Consider the following 12,090-nt stretch of genomic DNA (forward strand, 5'->3'; position numbering starts at 1 on the left):
ATGTCATCACATGTTAAGCTAATTTTCTTAATCTATGCCGTTATTCTTCATATATAAGGTACCAGCTTGTTTCAAGTTTTCATAGCTCTGCCATCACTTCCTGAGAAAAAAATAATTAAATTGGGCAAACTCTTTAAGGCTAATTACAAAGGCTGTGCCATTTTTTCAGCAACAATTGCCAGCATATGTTATAAAATTAGCATAACAAATATTAATATTAAAAATTTTTTAAAAAGGTTATGAAAGGAACTCCTTGCTCTTTATAAGTGGCCCTTAGTGGTGACTTTGAACTTGTATCTTATCTAGAAATTTCACAATACAGCATTTTTATAATACATAATATGTACTTAAAATTACTTAATATTAATTACTTTTGAGAAAAAATTACACTAAATGTCAATTGTTAATATTAATGAAAGGAATACTAATCATAAAAAATCAAAATCATTTATCTTCTTACTATAGTTTTTTGAACTTTCTTAAAGTGTCATTATATTTGCAAGGACTCTCATGTTCCATTTCTTTACACACAAACAAAACAAATTCACTGCCGTCAAGTCTGATCTGACTCATAGTGACCCCTCCCTGTGTTTCTGAGGGTGGTATCACTATGGAAGTAGATTTCCCAGTCTTCCTTCTGAGGAGTGGCTGGTGGGTTTGAACCCCCAGCCTTCTGGTTAGCAGTCAAGTGCCCTTAGGCACATGGGGCAACAAATATACATTCCTCCCCAGTCACTGGCCACTTTGTGTAACTAACATCAGGTAGGAAGTAAGATGAGGTAAGGCGCAATTTGTCCTGATGATGCTATTTGAAGAGCAAAAGCAAGTTTCTCCTGATGAGTGTGGCAGGGATGACACAACAGACAACAGAGGCAGGATTTGTTCTGGATGAATTTATAGAGCCACAGTCAGTGGTAACTTACTAGGCAACATATGGGTATTTATCTTGCCAAGAGTTCCTTACATTTACATTTAGTATCTAAGTGGTTCTAGATCAAAGGGTAGCTATCCTGTTTTAAAGGTTGTTGAGAGAAATCTTTCCTGGAAATATTTAGTAATTTCTCATAATCTCTCACATCCTGTAGCATTTTCCTGTTTGCCCTTTAAGTTAAGTTAATCATTTCTGGTCTTGTACTAAGCTAAGAGGGAAAATATTTTATCACTATCATGTCTCAATTGATTTATCATATACATGATAACAATGATTAAATACATCATCAGTCTTCTTTAGAACAAAAAAATGTTCATTTTTAAAAACTTCTCTTAATGATCATCCTTTTTGCTAAGTCTTGAAAACTGTTATATTGGACCTAAAAATGTGAAATGAACTTTTTTCTTATTTCTTATCATCTGCTTCAGTTCAACCAATCATTATTAGGTTATGAAAACACAAACACGTATCCAAAATTAATATGTGCCTTTTCTCAGACCTGATAGTTGTTTAGATTTTTATAATTTTTATTTTGGTATTATTTCCAAAAGATTACAAGAGATAGTTGCTTTTTAACCCTTTAATGAATTTCCTCATGTTGACATATATTTTTACCATTTTATTAAAATTGGGTTTATATCTTTGCTTTAACAATTTCTTTCTTCAAACCTAATGTCATTTTCTACATTTAAAAAATATAGTTACTATAAAAATGCTATTTAAAAAAATTATTGAGGAGTTTTCAGTAGCAAGTAGAAAAGCAAAAACAAAAGATGGAGCTCAAAATTAATGGAAGAAACAACTATAAACAAATAATTTTACTTAGCATAGTGCCTAAGGCACTTGACTGCTAACCAGAAGGCTGGCGGTTCAAACCCACCAGCCACTCCTCGGAAGGAAGATGGGGCAATCTACTTCCATAGTGATACCACCTCGGAAACCCTAGGAGGGGTCGCTGTGAGTCAGGTCTGACTCAATGGCACATAACAACAACAACAACAAACAACATGAAGCAAGAGATAGACAGCAAAGGACAAGGTATAGACACACAGGATGGCTTATTTCTTTGGAGGAATCATATTCTGAATTGTGAGAGTGAATAGGAGTATGGTAGCTGGACAAACCTGGAATCAGGAGAAGTTGTTTATTAATAAAATATGAGCTGGAGATTCCAGGCAGAAGGAAGGCACATAGGTTGATATTTCGTCTGTTAAAGGTAGAGGTTTTTGACTTGTGAACTTGAAAAACAATCACTTCTCTAATTCTCTTATAAATGAAAGTTCATTTATAAGATGTCAGCTCATTTCAGTTTAGATAATGCTGCCATTTCTTCATGGTGAAATAATTAAATTTGGGCCAAATACTTGAAGTTTCTTTTGTCATTTCCTTAATATAACATTTTTATATTCTCCCACTTTGCTTGCTTTCGTAAGTGAGCAAGTAAACATGCTAAGTGAAACTGTGTTTACTAAGATTTGTTCAACCAACCAAATGACATGTCTCAGCATATGCAAGTTACCTCTTGCAGCAAGGATACTTGCTACCCATTTAGCTACCTATGTGAAGATCAGAGATTTAATCTGTGTTTTATGGATGGCAGCTTAATTGTAAAGCATAATAGAGCCCTATAACTGTTGCTGAGTTTGTTGTTCTTATTATTATGTGCTGTGGAATCAGACCTGACTCATAGCAACCCCTCCTTGGGTTTCCGAGGCACTATCACTATGGAAGTAGATTGCCCAACCTGCTCAGTTTACCTTTCTTAAATTGAGTCAGTGAGGGGGCAGCAGGCATGACTTCTTTTGAAATGTGCCTGAAGCAACAGATCAGTCAGCTATGTTTATGTTTAATTGGAATTTAAAAAGAGTAACATAAAAATCATCTTAGTAATAAAAACAGAGTTAATGTACAGTTAGATTCTCAACTGCCAACTGAATGGTGGGTGGGTTCAACAGCATCAGGGGTTCTGTGGGAAAAAGACCTGTCGATCTACTTCCATAAAGATTACAGCCAAGAAAACCCTATGGGGGGTTCTACTCTGTCACATGGTGTCTCTATGAGTAGAAAACAATTCTATAGCTCCCAGCAACAATAGCATGCTTATAAAATGTTTCGGGAGATGTGCATCTGTGCTAACATATCTAAAGATTAGTGAATCATGGGAATAGCAAGAATTACAAATCTTTGGGGTGCCATACTACAATGAAGCATAACATTGATACCACAGGGAGATGGGTAGAATCTGGGCATTACATTCAGGAAAGTGGAATGGATGTAAAAGTTGTTACAAGAATGGCTAACAGCACCAAAAACTGCAATGAATAGCAAGAGATGATAACAGCAGAGAAAAAAATTCAAGCATTACAGTGGATGATAAATTGAATGAGTCGACATTCTGATTCCTCTTAAAATATTCAAATGTTATAGTGTGTTGAATTGTAATGGTGATGTCATGCATAAAAACAGATTGAGCTACACTCAGGTCTTGTTAGACTATGATTTGGAAACTAAGTTCAGCAGAACACTACATTTCAGAAAAGAGACAGATTGCCAAGCATTTGGTGGAGAACAATACAAATGATAAAATGATCTTGAAAACAAGAGCTATGAGAGGAGCTTGTGAGCCCAGGAAATTTTATTCTAAAAAAAATTAAAAAGATGCAGAAAAGCTGATATCCTTTTTGTATGTACAAAAAGCATAATAAAAGATACAGAAAATGGTTTCTTTTACTGGTTAGTGCAAATTAACAAGAAATAATAGCCCTAAGTGTTACTGACTAAAATATAGGAAAATATTATTATTGCAGATGAATTATAATGTGAAATCTCTGAATTAAAATACTATTGAGGCTGTTCAGTTAGCCATACATAGATCATAATACTGCAATAAGGGTTTTCGCTGAATAATAAATTTAACCTGAAATTAAATGTCCATAATAACACAGCCTCTTAATTTCACAATAATGTATTATTTTTCAAATAATTTAAAAAGGTACAGTTTAAAGCTTTAAGCCTATTTAATTTAAAGATTTAATTGATAGTGATATCAATTACCAAAACCTAAATTTAATGATTGGTATCATCACTCTACTTTAAAAAAATACCCTGAAACAATACAGTACCTTATAACTAGTAATTAATCAGTTACAGCTGAGTCAATTCCAACTCATGGGAACCCCATGTGTGTCAGAGAACTGTGGTCCATAGGGTTTTCAATGTCTGAGTTTCAGAAATAGATCAGTGGGCCTTTCTTCCCAAGTGGTCTAGGACTCAAACTTTTTAGTTAGCAGCTGAGCACTTTAACTCTGTACCACCCAGTGCATAATCAGGGAAAAGGATAAGTTAATGTTGAAAACTGGTTTGGCAGAGAGAAAATGAAAAATTCATCAAAAGGATTTTGGCATGCGAGCATGCTATTTTTTTTACTTATAAGTTGTATACTCTGTAGATTATTTATTTATTTAGTTTTTCAAATGGTTTTTAAAAATACTTTTGTACATGATCTCATCATTTTTATTTCATTTTACATAAGGCAAATTGTAAACTCACAAAGATTATATAATTTGCCAAAATTACATAATTAGTAAGAGCTCTGGTGGCATAGTGTCTAAGGCATATGACTGCTAACCAGAAGGCTGGTAGTTCAAACCCACCAGACACTCCTGGGAAGGAAGGTTGGGCAATCTACTTCCGCAGAGATATCGCCTGGGAAACCCAAGGGGGGGATCTCTATGAGTTGGGACTGACTTGACAGCAGTGAGTATTTTTTAGTTTTTTTAATATAATTAATAGGTAGTAAAGCTGGGTTTTCACCCCCAGACTGCCTGCCATCTTTAATGTAAGTAATTCTGTGGTGGTATATAAACTTACCATATATCAGTAATGTATGTTTATTTTAAAACAGCTAAAGAAAAAATCCAAACTCAAGTACTCTCTGCGAGTATATGAAACAATGTTATGTTTGTGGTGCTGCATGCTTAGGCTGGTGGTTCTTAAATCTGAGCTTGTCTCAGAATCACAAGGAGAACTTGTTGAACAGATAGCTCGGTCCACTTCCTGAATTTCTGATTCACTAGATAAGATGGGACACGGGAACTTATTAGAAACACAAGTTTCCAGCAGTGCTGATGCTGCTACCCTTTGGGAACCACTGTGGTAGGGGAAGGTTACTGTCTTCAGAGTCAGAGACACTGTCTTGGTCTTCTAGTGCTGCTCTAACAGAAAATACCACAAGAGAATGACTTTAACAAACAGGAATTTATTCTCTTACAGTGACAAATGAAGCTAGAAGTCTGAGTTCAAAGTGCCAGCTCTAGAGGCTGGGTGAAGCCCCTTGACCTTGGGCTTCATCTCTGCCTCTTGTCCTGGCCCACTGGAGCTGGAGGAGTCTTTTAACTCAGGCAGGCAGCTGCTAGCTGAAAAACCCAAGGTTGACAAGTAAGCTTGGACAGTCCCAGGATTATCAAGCAACACGGCAGGCCAATAGTTCAAATCCAGGAACAGTCGCACGGTCAGCAGACAACATGGCAGGCTGCTGAAGGAAGAGTTGGCTCAATGTAGGATCCAAGCATGCCAAGGCTACTGCTTATATACTGCAAGCAGACCACATTCTTAAGACGGCTACTCAGCTTCTCCTGTAGATTCCACCATGGAGTTGATTACCTCTTGTGGGGAATAACTATATCCAACTACCCAGCCACTCAAACTCAGGCCCAGTCAAGTTGACACACATAACCTTACCTACCACAGACACCTTGTGATCAAAATAAAGCTGTTCTACTAAATGATCTTGGGAAAATCCCTTAGTTTTCTCATCTGGAAAATAATTAATATAATTACCAAACACACAGGTTGTGAGAGTTACATGAAAGAATGCTTCTTTAATTCCTGACCTTAATCACAAATCATGACCATTAGTCTTCTTTGGAGTTATCTTCTGTTTACATTGAATGTCCCAGTGCACTGGGTGGTGTGAATTTTAAGTGGGAATGTATGGGCAGGACTATTTATTGAATGCCTTCATTCTGATTCTGACTCATGATGACTCCCTGTGTTATAGAGTAGAACTGCTCCATAAGGTTTTCTTAGCTATCATCTTTACAGAAACAGATTGCCTGGCCTTTTGTCTGCAGTACTGCTGCTGAGTGGGTTAGAATCACCAAATGTTAGGCTAATGTCCAGTGCAAATTATTTGCCACCTAGCAACCTGACTGTAATGTTATTTCTACGCTTTAAAAGATTTTAGGCTTACAAGGATTGACCTGCACCAATTAAAAAAATATATAAAACAAAATATTACCATAGAGATACTCAATTAGAAGCAGGAGATATTTCCGTTTTTTCCCTACTTTTTGAAATAAGTCTTGTCTTGACTTTCAGGTAAACATTAATTTTGCTTCCTTACTCTCCTTAATTAGTTGCTATTTATGGCACATGTCCCTCCATCAGCCATAGCTCATCTTATCTCAATGTAGAGTTCCAGATAAGCTCTTTTCCTTTGTGTCTGATCCCTGTTCATCAATGTTTGATTTTGTGTGTGTGTGTGTCAGAACATAAAAATAGAGGGACAAAGGGCTCTTTTCACTATGGTCTGTGTATGACCAGTCCAGAAAGCTTAGATTTTCTTCTTCCCAAACAGATCCTACCTTATTGTCCATATTTACCAGTTATTATAGTCCTGTTTCCCCTGTTCTTTATATTGCCTTTTCTATTCTTCTCACCATAAATTAACCCACTCTGTATCTGCGTAGGCTAAAGTCCTTATATCAGCAAGACCTGCCATTTTAGTGCTTAGTAACTAGGATAAGCATTTTGAAGGTAAGTACACACAACACGGAGTCTGTATATAGTAATGGAAAGGACAGGACCCCTTAAGCCACAAGTGATCCATGAGTTAAGAATTTAGGTTCATGCTAGTTTTCTCCATTAAGCTGCCTTTGAACAAGTCACTTAGCTTGTCAGCACCTCAGTCTTGTTTCTGTAATGAAGACATTAACTTTAAATCTCAAGTGCTTACATCAGCTCTAAGATGCTCACTGTAGATGAATGTTGTTGTTAGTTGCTCTTGAGTTGATTCTGACTTCATGTGTGCAGAGTAGAACTGCTCCATAGGGTTGTCAAGGTTGTACCCTTTTGGAAGCAAATTGCCAGACCTGTATTCTGAGGTGCCTCTGGTTGGGTTTGAACTGCCAACATTTCAGCTAGTATTTGAGCACTTAACTGTTTATGCCACCTAGGGTTCCTTGCGCATGAACGTAATTAATTCAGTTTCCCCACAATAGTTGCAATCTTGGATCCTTTTGATTACATAGTCAAAGATATATGTTCGCTTACTTATACCTTCATTAACGTATATTGAGCAACTACATGTACAAGACATAGTGCTAGACACTTGGATTGCAGCCTGCATTCATTCAACTGATATTAGCTTCTATTTCTTGCCAGGTGTTGAGAATACATAGTTTGAACCCCTAAAGTCTAATAGTGTTGGCAGTGGGGACATTAGGGTATACACAGAAGTTGTATGAAATAATCATATAAAATTAAAATTGAACCTTAGATGAAGAACCAAGGAGAGATCTGTGGTGTTCTGAGAGATTTCATATGGGAATTTGACCAGACCAGGAAGATCTGAGAAAACTTCCAGCCCTAAGTGCTGAAGATAGAAAAGGAGAGACATGGACATATTTGAGCATGATTGAAGATAAGAGTTAATGATTGTTTGGATATAGAAGGTGAGACAAAGGAAGACATTAGATAGTTTACTAGAGAAATTCACTAGGGCTTAAACTTGTATGACCATTTATGGGTTGGAATCAATTCAATCTTCATGGTAACTAACTAAAGCATCTTCTAAAATAATATTTTTCTAAGTTTCCATGTAAAATCTCCATCATATATTTAAATAATTGTAAGCATCTAACTTCTAGAATATTGTAAATAGAAATTTCTAAATAAGATTGTTTCAAGACCTCAGAAATGTATCCTATGGAATCTATTCACCATCGTTATTTTATACCCACATTAGCTACTTAAAAATATAGTTCTTATTTAGTAGTCACAAATTTTATATTATTCTAGAAAATCTTTTATAGATCACTCTGTTATCTTTCTTTGTAACAAAACATATATATATGCTCTAAAAAAATCATTATTTGATGTCATCATAAGAACCTGTGTTAAAAAAATTTTCTTCTAAATTAAATTGATCAAAACAACATAAATGCATTGCTAACTTTGATAGTTTCCAAACATGAAACTAAAAAGTAAAATTTTTTCAATATAGAAAGGGATTCACATTTTTTTTCCAATAATCTTACATATATATATATTCGTGGATAAATATTAGTCAGCCCTAGAGTTGGAGCTCTGGTAGCATAATGCCAAAGGCACTTGACTGCTAAACAGAAAGCTGGCGGTTCAGACCCATCAGCCACTCCTCAGAAGGAAGATGGGGCAATCTACTTCTGTAGTGATACTGCCTCGGAAACCCAAGGAGGGGTCACTATGAGTCAGATCCAACTCGATGGTACATAACAACAACAACAACAGAGTGAGATAAAGAAGCTCTGGTAGCAGAATGGATAAGGCATTTGGCTGCTAATCAGAAGGTCAATGGTTCAAACCCATCAGCTGCTCCATGGAAGGAAGATGGGATAATCAACTTCCATAAAGATTTATAGCCTCGGAAACCCAATGGGGGTCACTATGAGTTGGAATTAACTCAATGACAGTTAATTTTTGAATGATAGTAAGATAAATTTCATCAATTCTATTATTATCTTTGTTTAAAAATTCTCAAAAACCTTATACATGAGAATAAGTAGATGGAAATGAAACGTGTTCTGTTAAACCAATGTCACACAATTCTTCAAAATTTTTCCAAGTCTGAACCCAAAATCACATAGTAATCTATCAACAAAAAATTTTAATTATCACTTGGAAATTTGATTAGGCCCTTTTAAAAAAAATTATGGAAGATTTAAAATATTTGAAAGCTCATATTCTAAACACCAACACCAACATTTACAACTTTCTCTTTTTTTGCTATTGAAGTAAATCCACCCTAGGAAGATGAAAGATGAATAAGAAATATGCTTTAATTCTGTAAAGTTGGAGGACTTTTATGAAAGGGGAAATGTCTGTCTGAAGGCTTAAGATTTGGAAATTGCTTCTTATAATACTACCCATACCCTTGGGTACCCTGGAAAGATTTTTCTTATCCCTATGCAATACAATGAATTGCTTTGTATGTCCCTTCAAGCCATAGTCTTTGTAACACCCGCCAAATTATTGGGTAGGACTATGCAAACATGGGGTGTTTGTGGCCTACTAAGGGCATCAGCTAGCTTGCTAATAATGTAAATAAGATACATGGCATCCTTGTAGGGTTGTGACCATGCAAATAATGTGTATGGAACTCTAATGTGGGGATTGGTTACTTTTACCATATCACTAGGCTTAAAGTGAGCCATCCCAGAGGTAGAAAGGGGGATGTTTTTACCATCAAGAAAGAAAAGACAGAAGTAGAGCAAGGACCTAGGATCCCTGCACTGAATCTCCTCAATACCGAAGATAGAAGCTGTGACACCAGAGATGACAAAGGGACAGTGAGAAGCAATGACAGAGAACCAGTGGCAGCAGATGCAGCAGAACCAAGAGACCAGCACAATGCAGCAGAAACAGCAGTGGGTTTCCTGGCCCATGGAGTGAGAAGACTCAGTACTTTTGAGGAGGAGGGTTGCTGATGGAGTTGGGTGACTCTCTGGGCATCTATTTGCAGAGCTAAAATAGTTCTGTAACACTTGCCTAAGCAGGGCAGAGGCCATGGGGTTGCAATGCGAAGAAGCCTAGGCTAGGGAGAGGTGTATGTGCCTGTGGATACTGCTAAGAAGAAGCTATCCTGACTGAAGAACTGTATCCGGAGTCAGTCCTGATACTGAATTTTAACCTATTCCTTCCTGAATGAATCCCATAATCATGAGTATTGTCTGTGAGTTCTGTATGGCCATTGCAAGCAAGGAATTATGGAGCCCATTGCAAGCAAGGAATTATGGAGAAGTAGATAGTGGCATGAGAGGGATGGTTGGTGTCAGAATTGGTAAGAAGTTTGGAGGGCGGAGGCATGTCTGCCTTCTGCATTATAGGCATCAGCCTGGGTCTGTTGTTGATCTTGATCTTTACCACCCCCATGAAGTTAGAGGAGGTCAAATACCAACCCCACACTGTTTTATACCCTAAAAGTATGACCATCTCATTCGGAAGAGCACTGCACTAAAATGTAAGGAGCTCTGGTGGTGCAGTGCCTAAGATATTTCACTGCTAACCAGAAGTTTGGTGGTTCAAACCCACCAGACACTTTGGGAAAGAAGATGAGGAAACCTACTTCTATAAAGATTTACCACCTTGGAAACCCAAGGCGGGGGGTGGCTATGAGTTGGAATCGACTCATTGGCAGTGGGTTTGGGCACCAGAATGTGAATGGAAGCTGAAAGAAAGAGATAGTTGTGATTGTCCAGGGAGAGCATATAACTTATGGAGAGAGGTTCAAAGGTTGTTGCTTGTTGTTATGTGCCGTTGAATCCTCTCTGACTTATAGCAACCTTATGTACAACAGAATGAAACACTACTTGCTCCCGTGCCAGCCTCACGATCTCTACTATACCTGAAACCATCACTCAAGCTACTTTATCAGTCCATCTTTTTGAGGCTCTTCCCTTTTTCATTGACCTTCCACTTTACCAAATATGGCATCCTTTTCCAGAGAGTGGTCCATTCTGACAACCTGACCAAAATAGGTGAGACAGTCTGGCTATTCTCTCTTCCAATGAGCATTCCAGATGTACTTCTTCCAGGACAGATTTGTGAGTTCTTTTAGCAGTCCACGGTACTTCCAGCGTTCTTCACCAACACCACAACTCAAAAGCATTGACTCTTCTTTGGTCTTCCTTATTCATTGTCCAGCTCTCACAGGCATATAAGCCTATTAAAAATACCATGGCTTGGGTTAGGCGCAGACTAGTCTTCAAGGAAATACCTTTGCTCTTCAGCACTTGAAAGAAGTCTTTTGCAGCAGATTTACCCAATGCAATATATCTTTCCATGTCTTGACTGTTGCTTCCATTGGCATTGATTGTAGAACTAAGCAATGTGAAGTCTTTGACAACTTCAGTCTTTTCTCCATTTATCATGATACTGCTTATTGGTCTAGTTGTGAGGATTTTCATTTTCTTTATACTGAGTTGTAATTCATACTGCAGACTCTAGTCTTTAATCTTCAAGTCATCCTAACTTTCAGCAAGCAAAATTGTATCATCTACATGTGTCAGGTTGTTAATGTCAAAGGTAAGAATTTAAAAATGGCAGAACCTAATAGCAGGGTATAGGCCAGACATGGTTGTGGCCAGGGATGCTTATTTATAAGGTTATTCTGAGATTATAAATTTATCCTATCAATTTCTACAACTCTGGTCATTTTCCAGTTATTATTTCTCCTTCCCACTACAAATCCATAGAGTTTGATCTGTTTTTTTTTTTTTTTTAAACATAGTTATATCTATAGATTTAGATATGTAAACATGGTATATATTCTAAGAATTTATGTCTAGAGTTCATTCTTATGTATGTTCTCAGGAACCTTATACAATTAATAATTTTATTTTTAATTCTCTGTAAAAAACAAAAACTTGCATGCAATTTTGAATTATAAAACACAGTTTGCATTTATTTTAAAATAGACTTTATAATTTCCTCACGAGTATTTAAATATTTTACTTAAAGCATTTACTATACTTTCCTGCTCTGCTCTGCGGCTGGGCAGCCAGGAGCAGGGAGGTCAGGTTTGGGGGAGTTACCCAGCAGCCCCCGCGGCATTGTTCTGGATGGTCCACGCTGTCGCCACCCTGATGTCGCCACCACCGGTCTAGGAAATGAGCCTCGCAATGTGAGTGTGATATCTGTACTGTACCGTGAAGATGGAGGGGCCCTTGCTGCTGGGGACCTCAGCACCAGGGAGGCGACCCACACTCAGAACGCCTCTATTACAGATTCCTAATTTCTATCTTTGGCAAATTTGAAGTCAAGTCAGTGTCTTCTCATTCCGTTACGACTTTTTCAGTTCATGTTATGACTGCAGCTTCTATTGCCAGTATTGTGAAAAG

At 37.2% G+C, this 12,090-nt stretch overlaps 1 protein-coding gene across 1 annotated transcript in view; it reads left to right on the top strand.

Moving 5' to 3' along the window:
- Positions 1-12,090, top strand: part of TRHDE (thyrotropin releasing hormone degrading enzyme) — a 647,634-nt gene that overhangs the window by 598,054 nt on the left and 37,490 nt on the right. The window lies entirely within an intron of this gene.

Source organism: Orycteropus afer, unplaced genomic scaffold, assembly GCF_000298275.1.
Source record: "Orycteropus afer afer isolate SDZICR_OR568_19922 unplaced genomic scaffold, OryAfe1.0 scaffold00339, whole genome shotgun sequence".
NCBI classification, from domain to species: domain Eukaryota; kingdom Metazoa; phylum Chordata; class Mammalia; order Tubulidentata; family Orycteropodidae; genus Orycteropus; species Orycteropus afer.